Raw genomic sequence first — 10,341 nt, forward strand, 5'->3', positions numbered from 1 at the left:
CCACAAGTGTTGGACTACAAGTCTCCGAATAAGACCCGAACCCAAAACCTTCCATGTGATAGGGAAACCTACCCAAGCTAGGACTCCCACTAGAGGTGGGAGTTCCACCTTCCATGGAGGGGGTGGCCGGCCCCCTTTGGGGGAGTCCACTTGGGACTCCTCCCCCTCTAGGGTTGGCCGGCCATGGAGGTGGAGTCCCTCCGGGACTCCACCTTCCTTGGTGGTTTCTTCCGGACTTTTCTAGAACCTTCTAGAACCTTCCATAGAACCTTCCGAATCATTTTAATTCACATAAAATGACATCCTATATATGAATCTTATTCTCCGGACCATTCCGGAACTCCTCGTGATGTCCGAGATCTCATCCAGGACTCCGAACAAATATTCAAACTCCATTCCATATTCAAGTTCTACCATTTCAACATCCAACTTTAAGTGTGTCACCCTACGGTTCGTGAACTATGCGGACATGGTTGAGTACTCACTCCGACCAATAACCAATAGCGGAATCTGGAGATCCATAATGGCTCCCACATATTCAACGATGACTTTAGTGATCGAATGAACCATACACATACGATACCAATTCCTTTTGTCACGCGATATTTTACTTGTCCGAGGTTTGATCTTCGGTATCACTCTATACCTTGTTCAACCTCGTCTCCTGACAAGTACTCTTTACTCGTACCGTGGTATGTGGTCTCTTATGAACTTATTCATATGCTTGCAAGACATTAGACGACATTCCACCGAGAGGGCCCAGAGTATATCTATCCGTCATCGGGATGGACAAATCCCACTGTTGATCCATATGCCTCAACTCATACTTTCCGGATACTTAATCCCACCTTTATAACCACCCATTTACGCAGTGGCGTTTGGTGTAATCAAAGTACCTTTCCGGTATAAGTGATTTACATGATCTCATGGTCATAAGGACTAGGTAACTATGTATCGAAAGCTTATAGCAAATAACTTAATGACGAGATCTTATGCTACGCTTAATTGGGTGTGTCCATTACATCATTCATACAATGACATAACCTTGTTATTAATAACATCCAATGTTCATGATTATGAAACTAATCATCTATTAATCAACAAGCTAGTTAAGAGGCATACTAGGGACTCTTTGTTTGTCTACATATCACACATGTACTAATGTTTCGGTTAATACAATTCTAGCATGATATATAAACATTTATCATAAACATAAAGATATAAATAATAACCACTTTATTATTGCCTCTAGGGAATATCTCCTTCAAGAACATGACAGACGACGAGATGGCGAAGCTCGGCGTCCTCGTCTCCGAGAACGACCCACCTGTGCAGTCGCCGCTGCCCCGCTACGCCACCGGCTTCATTCCGCCTGGCCTGTCGGAGGATAAAGCCCTTCGACTGGCGCTACAGGACTCGGCCGCGCCACAACCGCCGTCGTACAACCCCTGGGCGCCTCCGCCGCCACCACAGCCAGAGCCCTGGGCGGCTCCACCACCGCCACAGCCGCATCCCTGGGCGCCTCCACCACATCCACAGCCGCATCCATGGGCGCCTCCACCGCAGCCACAGCCAGAGCCCTGGGCGCCTCCACCGCAGCCAGAGCCCTGGGCGCCTCCACCTCCAGCAGCACCGGCGGCGCAACCGGCGTACGCTCCCCCGTTTTCCAACTGGACGTGGACGTTACCGGAGCTCATCGTGCTCGACAGCGACGAAGAGCAGCAGTAGGCGCACACGTTTAGGGTTTATTTTCATGTTTTAAACTATGTAAATTATGTTTTCTTGTTAAAAAAATGATTCGGCCAAAAAAATGCATCGTGCCGCTGGAGCCACCCCGACGTAAGCGGACGAGCGGTCGATTTCGACCATTTCGGCCGATGCAAACGGACGCGCACGGACATTTCCGGACATTAAAATGTGTCGCGCCGCTGGAGATGCCCTTACACGCAATGATGTTCAGATGTTTTTTCTATTCGAAGTTTTGTACAGATCACCATTGGGTAAATGCAGTGTTTTCTGTATGAGTTCCAAATGATTCACATATATGAGATATTTTTTGGTATAGGTTATCTAGCATCATCATAAAAAACATTCATTAGAGGAATTACTAGCCTTGGTACGTTAATACTTGAAATATTTAACAAGATAATATTCAAGTATTTATTTAGATTACCAATATTCATTTTAGACTTTGCGGCACCACGGATAATTCTTACAAAATCCACAGTTTCATAGTTGGTTCAACCAAACAACTTTTAGCTTTCAGGGCAGTTTTTAGATTACAATGACTTTCCTACAGTTCACATTTTTCACGGTTCACAGAAAAACGAAACACACCCTAAAACAACTCATGTACAAACGAGTTTCCGAACGGCCCCAAGCATTTGGAAGAAACCCGTGACCTCCCGATCCCTGCGACGTTCCGTCAAAAAAGCAGACGAGATCGAAAAAAATCCTGTACCGATTGGAAAAACCGATGACCTCCCGATCCATGCATATGTTCCGTTAAAAAATACGAGATGGTAAATAAATTGCCGCACATAGCCTGACTAATCAGATCAAGAAATAATACCCGGACGCAGCTTACCTATACGACCAAGAGGAAAAAAAACTAAACGAGCGCGTCCCACTTTTCAGCATTAACGACAAATTGGGTGCCTCATTAACTGCTTTTCATACGTTCACTTGGTTTCCTTGTTCAGAAGATTTATTTGGGTATGAGAAATTGTTTGACCAAAATTGGTTCTAGGGTACTGTTGGAGATATTCCCAAGAGGCAATAATAAAATGGTTATTATAATATATCTTTGTGTTTATGATGATGTTTACATACCATGCTATAATTGTATTAACCGAAACATTGATACATGTGTGTTATGTAAACAACAAGGAGTCCCTAGTAAGCCTCTTGTATAACTAGCTTGTTGATTAATAGATGATCATAGATGATCATGAACATTGGATATTATTAATAACAAGGTTATGTCATTATATGAATGATGTAATGGACACACCCAATTAAGCGTATCATATGATCACGTCATTAAGTTCTATTTGCTATAAGCTTTCGATACATAGTTACCTAGTCCTTTCGACCATGAGATCATGTAAATCACTTATGCCGGAAGGGTACTTTGATTACATCAAACGCCACTGTGTAAATGGGTGGTTATAAAGGTGGGATTAGGTATTCGGAAAGTATGAGTTGAGGCATATGGATCAACAGTGGGATTTGTCCATCCCGATGACGGATAGATATACTCTGGGCCCTCTCGGTGGAATGTCGTCTAATTAGCTTGCAAGCATATGAATGGTTCATAAAATACCACATACCACGGTACGAGTAAAGAGTACTTGTCAGGAGACGAGTTTGAACGAGGTATAGAGATACCGATGATCAAACCTCAGAAGGGTAAAATATCGCGTGACAAAGGGAATCGGTATCGTATGTAAATGGTTCAATCGATCACTAAAGTTATCGTTGAATATGTGGGAGCCATTATGGATCTCCAGATCCCGCTATTGGTTATTGGTCGGAGAGATGTCTCGACCATGTCTACATAGTTCGCGAACCGTATGGTGACACACTTAAGGTTTGATGTCGTTTAAGTAGATATGGAATATGAAATGCAGTTCGAAGTTTTGTTCGGAGTCTCGGATAGGATCTAGGACATCACGAGGAGTTCCGGAATGGTCCGGAGAATAAGATTCATATATAGGAAGTCACTTTCCAAGTTTGGAAATGATCCGGTGAATTTATGGAAGGTGGTTTCTAGAATTATCCGGAATAAATCACTATGGAAGGAGGAGTCCCGGAGGGACTCCACAAACCCTAACCAGCCAACCAAGTGGGAGGGTGGAGTCCATGGTGGTCTCCACCTCCTTGGCCGGCAAAGTAAAGGGGGGAAGGGGAGAGTCCCTGTCCCTCTAGGTTTCGTCCATAAGGCAGTTTTTCTGTTGGGGTCTTATTCGAAGACTTTGGGGAAACCCTTGGGGTTCCACCTATATAATGAGGAGGAGAGGGAGGGGGATGCACACAAGTTGGCCGCACCACCTAGGGCACCCCTGGCCGGCGCCCTAGCCACCCCCTCTCTCCAAACCCTAGCACACCTCTCTCCTCCACCTCTCTCCCGTAGTGCTTACGGCGAAGCCCTGCCGGAGATTTCCACCGCCACCGACACCATGCCGTCATGCTGCCGGGATTCCGAGGAGGATCTACTACTTCCGCTGTCCGCTGGAACGGGGAGAAGGACGTCGTCATCAACACCGAACGTGTGACCGAGTACGGAGGTGCTGCCCAATTGTGGCACCATCAAGATCTTCTACGCGCTTTTGAAAGCGGCAAGTGATCATCTTCTGCAACAACTAGATCTAATCTCGTAGGCTTTGGAAATCTTCAAGCGTTAGTCTCGTTCATCCCCTCGTTGCTACCGTCTTCTAGATTGCATCTTGGCTTGGATTGCGTTCTCGCGGTAGGAATATTTTTGTTTTCTATGCTACGAATCCCATCAGTGGTATCAGAGCCGTGTCTATGCATAGATTGGTTGCACGAGTAGAACACAATTGTTTTGTGGGCGTTGATGCTTTGTTGTCTTTAGTTCGAATACTTTGCATCTTGCGGCATGGTGGGATGAAGCGGCTCGGGCTAACTTTACATGACCGCGTTCATGAGACTTGCTCCATGTTCGACATGCAACTTGTATTGCATAAGTGGCTTTGCGGGTGTCTGTCTCTCCCACCATAGTGAAGATTCAATTTACTCTTTCTATTGACAACACTAGTATCACCGTTGTGGTTCATGTTCGTAGGTAGATTGGATCTTACTCGAAAACCCTAAACCACGTAAAATATGCAAACCAAATTAGAGACGTCTAACTTGTTTTTTGCAGGGTTTGGTGATGTGATATGGCCATGATGTGATGATGAATATGTATGAGATGATCATTATTGTATTGTGGCAACCGGAAGGAGCCTTATGGTTGTCTTTAAATTTCATGTTGAGTAGTATTTCAAAGTAGTTGTAATAGTTGCTACATGAGGTGAACAACCATGAGGACGGCGCCATGGACCTTGACGCTACGCAGACGATGATGGAGATCATGCCCGTTGATGATGGAGATCATGTCCGTGCTTTGGAGATGAAGATCGAAGGCGCAAAGACTAAAGGGCCATATCATATCACATATGAATTGCATGTGATGTTAATCCTTTATGCATCTTATTTTGCTTAGAACGTGACGGTAGCATTATAAGATGATCCCTCACATTAATATCAAGATAATAAAGTGTTCTCCCCTCGTATGCACCGTTGATATAGTTCGTCGTTTCGAAGCATGTCGTGATGATCGGATGTGATAGACTCAACGTTCACATACAACAGGTGTAAGCCATGTTGCACACGCGGAATACTTGGGTTTGCTTGACGAGCCTAGCATGTACAGACATGACCTCGGGACAACGGAAACCGAAAGGTTGAACACGAGTCATATGGATGATATGATCAACATGTTGATGTTCACCATTGAAGCTACATCATCTCACGCGATGATCGGTTTTGGTGTAGTGGATTTGGATCGTGTACCACTTAACAACTATGAGGGATGTTGTATTAAGTGGGAGTTCATTAGTAATTAGATTAAAACATGAACTAATTATCATAAACATAGTCTAAGTAGTATTTTGAATTAATTTGTAGAATTGGCATCCGTTTTCTACCATGCGCTAGTCTTGTAATTGAGATAGAAATACTGTTGAGTCTGACAAGAAACTTCACGGACTGATACCGTATTGTTAAAGAATCAAGAAATGATTAAGTCCTATTGCAAACTTTTAGTAAACCTCACATTGTTGATTCAAAGAGCTATGGTTTCAATTAGTACCTAAAGTCATCTTGTCTCCGTGAAACTTGAAGTTCAAATCTGTTTGAAAAGTAAGGAGATGAAAATTTTGTTTTTAGAAATAAGCGAGGTATGAGATATATGTGATATCTAAGACCTTGTTGCAAGATGTTAGAATATAATTTGGTGAGACTACATAAACTCATAAGTTTTATGGGAACGTATGAAGGTTGAAGACGCCAGGCGTCCCAATCCTCAAACTATTGGGGCACTAACGATATTCGCATATCCATGAAGTGATCGTCCTTAGTATGCACCGTTGCTAAGACTCGTAGTTTCGAAGCATCTCGTGATGATCGAGTGTTATAGATTCTACGTGTGCATACAACGGGTGCAAACCAGATTTGCACATGCGAATACTGAGGTTAAAACTTTATGAGCCTAGCATGTACAGACATGGTCTCGGAAAGTCGTCATGATATGATGGATAAAATTATGAGTGAAATTGTTCATCATATTACAAAGTTACTAATAGTGAAATCTAGAACACTTTTCATATGATGATCAACTTCAATGTAAGAACCTCAAGGTTATTGGTATTTGACCAACAAACCTAGAAGTTAATGATGTTGAAGTGTTTTTCTGAATAATGAGGAAAGCTAAAAGAGAAACTACAAAAGATATTTTGGCAGAAAGAAAAGAAAAGACTAGAAAGTCCAGCTCAGGTGTATATATATGATATACATGTTATGGTTGCATTCCTAGTTTGGTCACACAATGAAATTCTTGGGTATTAGTACCATATTGGTTGGTATGAAGTGTCATACAAAATAACGCAATACAAGAATACAATGGCCTAAGTGACTGATAAGGAATATGGTAATAATGCACGTCTGGAACATAATAAAGTGTTATTATGTTTGTCGTTGGCATTCTACCTAGCCCTTAGAATTTATAATAAAGAACTTAATAATTATTATTTTGCTCTAGTCAAATAAAAACAATGAGTTGTTCAAATTATGACATTACTCCATATACGATGGATAAGTTATTATAAATCTTAATGGTGAATCACACATACATAATACTGACGCTAAAATGCCATAAGGCAAATGATTAGAATTCCACTTATTTGTGGAACCGCCATTTAGGTCATGTTAGAAAGGAACGCATGAAGGAACTCCATGTAAATGGATTTTTGGAGTCATTTGATTTTTGAATCGTTTGGCGCTTGCAAATCTTTTCTAAAGAGAATGACTAAAATACCGTTCATAGGCCAAGAGTTGAACGGGCAACTAACTTAGTGGAAAAATACATGATGATGTATGTGGTTCACTGGGCATAGTTGTGTGCGGGAGATTCTTCTACTTCATGAAAACTTCCAACAATGAATTGAGTATATATATGTGGATATATTCGATGAGGAAGAAGTTTGAAACATTTGAATGTATTCAAATAAATTTCAGCATGAAGTGGAAATCATCGTAATAGAAAAGTCAAATATCTATGATTTGATCATGGTAGAAATATTTGAATTACGAGTTTTAGCGAACATCTAAGAGAGTTATAAAATTGTTTTACAACTCACGTTTCTTGGAGTATCATAGTGATGATGGAGTATCCGAGAGATGTATCCAAACCATGTTGGGTCAATGATGAGATAAAATATTGAATGCCGTTATATTTTTGTTGATTATGCTTTAGTGACTACCGCTTTTACATTAAATAGAGCATCATCATGATCCGTTGAAATGACACCATACGAGTTATGGCATGGGTATAAACCCTAATAGTCCTTTCTTTAAATTTTGGTCTAAGAGTTTACAACTAAAATCGGATGGATGTCTTTGTTGGTTATCCCAAAGTATTGATTGGGAATTCTTTTCACTATGGATACAAAGACAAAAGTGTTTGTCGATGTTTCTTATTTATTTACAAGAAATTTTTTCTAGCGAAGTATTTGAGTGGGAGGACAATAGAATTTGATAAGGTTTATGAACCTGAGCATAATGATCAGAGTAGCGCAGCATCGGAATTGGTTCCGGAAGCGGCCACGACAATCATATGGCTCCCATGACTACATAGTGTTTTAGCCATGGAGATCGAAGTACAGCATATTGAACCTTGTAGGTATGGTTTACTTTGTTTTCAAATAAATGATTTGTGGACAAAGGATTGATTTTGAACAATGATAAACCAACTACAAACAAAGAAGTTATGATGGGCTCTCACTCCGTTAAAATGGCTATACGCCATGAAATCCAAGATAGATGAATACTTTTTGAAAGTAAATGGATCTATAAAATTGATGGACTTGGATGAAATATCCTTGAAGAAGCTCGACTTGTCGAAAACTTGTTTACGACAAAGTTCAAAGAGTTGACTACGATAAGATTAGATCTTCCGTAGCAATGCTTATAGTATATGTGGATTATTCTAGTAATCACTACATATTTCTTTTATGAGATATGCTAGTAGGATGGCAAAATACATTACTTATCAGAAGTATGTATTAAAGGTGTATACAAGATACAACCAAGAGTTTTGCTGGTTCGTGGAATACTAGATAGGTATATGATACGTCTCCAACGTATCTATAATTTCCGATGTTCCATGCTTGTTTTATGACAATACCAACATGTTTTGTTCACACTTTATATCATTTTTATGCGTTTTCCGGAACTAACCTATTGACGAGATGCCGAGAGGCCAGTTGTTGTTTTCTGCTGTTTTTGGTTTCAGAAATCCTAGTAACGAAATATTCTCGGAATCGGACGAAATCAACGCCCAAGTTCCTATTTTCATCGGAAGCATCCAGAACACCCGGGAAGGACCAGAGGCGAGCCCTGGGGGCCCCACACCACACCCCGGCGCGGCCAGGGGGGGGGGCGCCCCCCTATAGTGTGGGCCCCCCAGAGACCCTCCGACTCCGACTCTTCGCCTATTTAAGCCGTCGTGACCTAAAACCTCGACACGAATTGACGAAACTCCAGAAAGACTCCAGGGGCGCCGCCAACGTCGCGAAACTCCAATTCGGGGGACAGAACTCTGTTCCGACACGCTGCCGGAGCGGGGAAGTGCCCCCGGAAGGCTTCTCCATCGACACCGCTGCCATCTCCACCGCCATCTTCATCACCGCTGCTACTCCCATGAGGAGGGAGTAGTTCTCCATCGAGGCTCGGGGCTGTACCGGTAGCTATGTGGTTAATCTCTCTCCATGTACTTCAATACAATGATCTCATGAGCTGCTTTACATGATTGAGATTCATATGAGTTTTGTATCACAATTCATCTATGTGCTACTCTAGTGATGTTATTAAAGTAGTTCTATTCCTCCTGCACGTGTGTAAAGGTGACTAGTGTGTGCACCGTGTGGTTCTTGTCGTAGGCTATGATCATGATCTCTTGTAGATTGTGGAGTTAATTATCATTATGATGGTATTGATGTGATCTATCTGGTTATGTTGATCTATCTTACACTATAAGGTTACTTAAATATGAACAAATTGTGGAGCTTGTTAACTCCGGCATTGAGGGTTCGTGTAATCCTACGCAATGTGTTCATCATCCAACAAAAGTGTAGAGTATGCATTTATCTATTCTGTTATGTGATCAATGTTGAGAGTGTCCACTAGTGAAAGTGTAATCCCTAGGCCTTGTTCCTAAATACTGCTGAGTTACTACTGCTTGTTTACTGTTTTACTGCGTTACTACTGCTGCAATACTACCACCATCAACTACACGCTAGCAAGTTATTTTCTGGCACCGTTGCTACTGCTCATATATTCATACCACCTGTATTTCACTATCTCTTCGCCGAACTAGTGCACCTATTAGGTGTGTTGGGGACACAAGAGACTTCTTGCTTTGTGGTTGCAGGGTTGCATAAGAGGGATATCTTTGACCTCTTCCTCCCTGAGTTCGATAAACCTTGGGTGATCCACTTAAGGGAAAACTTGCTGCTGTTCTACAAACCTCTGCTCTTGGAGGCCCAACACTGTCTACAGGAAAAGGAGGGGGAAGTAGACATCAAGCTATTTTTCGGCGCCGTTGCCGGGAGGAAAGGTAAAAGGTACTCACACTCCGGACCTCGGCTACCAAGCTATTTTCCGCCATTGTAAGTACTCGAAGCTATTTCCTTTAGATCCTGCAATTGCAACTTTTTGTTTCTTGTTTACACTAGTTAGGCATAATGGAAAACAACAAAAAAATTGGTGAGCTTTTTAGTCTTTTTCCTGATTTAGAATTGTTTGATGCGAACATTAAAAAACCTATGGAACCTTATATGCATGCTAGTAGCGATGTTATTAGTATGAATGCAATTACTGCTAATGCTATGAAGAAGTCTAAGCTTGGGGAAGCTAGTTTTTGTGATCTCTTTAGCTTCCCATCTTTAGGGGAGAAAACTTGTTCTGTTAATGCTTTATCTCCCATATGCGATAACTCTAATAATGCTTCTGATATTTTAAATCCACCTGCTGAAAGTATTCCGTATAAAATACCTA

This window comes from Lolium perenne, chromosome 1 (genome assembly GCF_019359855.2).
Source record: "Lolium perenne isolate Kyuss_39 chromosome 1, Kyuss_2.0, whole genome shotgun sequence".
Taxonomy (NCBI): Eukaryota; Viridiplantae; Streptophyta; class Magnoliopsida; order Poales; family Poaceae; genus Lolium; species Lolium perenne.